At 41.2% G+C, this 1876-nt stretch overlaps 1 pseudogene; it reads left to right on the forward strand.

Annotated features, from left to right (window-relative positions):
• Positions 1-1026: 1026 nt before the first annotated feature.
• On the forward strand, positions 1027-1614 carry LOC142436672 (stathmin pseudogene; annotated as a pseudogene).
• Positions 1615-1876: the final 262 nt, after the last annotated feature.

Below are 1876 nucleotides of genomic sequence, written 5' to 3' on the forward strand. Positions count from 1 at the left end.
GAAAACACTGACTTGAGACTTACATAGACATAAATGGACACTGTCAGGAAATATTAGGTTTATAATTTGTTCTTGTTTTGTTTTTCAAACTTGAGTAATTTATTTGGGTTGAAAATTAAGACTTTATGCAGCTTAGAGTGCTGTATAGTGGACTGATAATATTCAGTGTGATAAAGAGCATTTACAATGGGCAATCCATGAGGAAAGGAAGTTTTTTACTCCTTACTTATTGTTTCATCCTGGATGACTAGGGTGCCTAGAATATTACCTGGCTCCTAATAGATTTTCAATAAATAACATTTACTTTTCAGTGGAAAAGGCAGTCTATCAATATTTTTACATCTAACCCACTGCCCTAATGTATACTCCAACTCATAGCAACCCTGTATAGGATTTTGACAGTCTATCGATCTTTATAGTAGATGGATTTCTCTGTAGATAGCCTCTCTATTTAAAATCTAAAAAAGGTGGACATTCTAGAGTACTTAGCACAGTTTATGAATTTGTTGTTGATAGGTGCCATCAAGTTGGTTCCTACTCAAAGCATCCCTAAGCACAAAAGAACAGAACACTGCCCAGTCCTGCACTGTCCTCACAACTGTTCTTACATTTGATCTCATTGTTGCAGCCATTGTTAATCCATCTCCTGGAGGGCCTTCCTCCTTGTCACTGCCCTCGTGATGGCCTTCTCCAGGGACTGGCCTCTCTGGGCAACGTGTCCAAAGTATGTGAATAAAGTATCACCATCCTTGTGTCATATTAGAATGTGTGTATATATGTTTATATATATATATATATATATATATATATATATATATATATATATATATATATATATATATATATATATATATATATATATATATATACTTTGTATGCGGTCTTTCACTTTTGGGTGAGTTTATTTTCTTTTTTTGAGGATCTTCTTAATAATTATTTGCTTTCAAACAACAATATTTGGATAGACAATATTTTCTAGGGCCTTCTAAGCCAAAATTATTGCATAAAACTACATTTGTGAGAGTGTGGCCAGGCGGCTCGGACCGAGCAGGGCTTTCCTTCCCAGTGGATTGCAGAGCGTACACTGCCAGTCTCTTGTCTTCTGTTCACCATGGCTTCTTCTGATATCCAGGTGAAAGAACTGGAGAAGCGGGCCTCTGGCCAGGCCTTTGAGCTGATACTCAGCCCCCATTCAAAAGAGGCCGTCCCAGAATTCCCTCTTTCTCCTCCAAAGAAGAAGGACCTTTCCCTGGAGGAAATTCAGAAGAAATTAGAAGCTGCAGAAGAAAGACGCAAGTCCCATGAGGCGGAGGTCCTGAAGCAGCTGGCCGGGAAGCGGGAGCACGAGAAGGAGGTGCTGCAGAAAGCAATAGAGGAGAACAACAACTTCAGCAAGATGGCCGAGGAGAAGCTGACCCACAAAATGGAAGCCAACAAAGACAACCGAGAAGCACAAATGGTGGCCAAGCTGGAGCGCTTGCGAGAAAAGGACAAGCACGTGGAAGAAGTGCGGAAGAACAAGGAATGCAAAGACCCCGCTGATGAGACTGCAGCCGACTAGCTTGTCCTGAGGACTGACTTTCTCCCCTCCCTCCTCGAGATCCAAAGACCGTGCCGGCCAGTGTCATTTTACTACTATTACTATTTTCCTCCTGACAAAGACTAGAACCCAACGTAGGACGTAAATAGGTAGATCCAGACCATGTGATGTTGTTTTAGGGGCTAAAGGGGAGAAACAAAAAGTGTTTGACTCTTTTTTTCTAAAGTGTTGGAGTGTTTCTAACGTAGCTATTTTTCTTGTTGCCTCTTTTCTACTTCGGTGCACTCAGTGTGCTGGGTGAATGGCTAGCACTGTATTGGCCCCGTGGAAACATGT

The sequence above is a fragment of the Tenrec ecaudatus genome, unplaced genomic scaffold, assembly GCF_050624435.1.
Source record: "Tenrec ecaudatus isolate mTenEca1 unplaced genomic scaffold, mTenEca1.hap1 Scaffold_539, whole genome shotgun sequence".
NCBI lineage: Eukaryota > Metazoa > Chordata > Mammalia > Afrosoricida > Tenrecidae > Tenrec > Tenrec ecaudatus.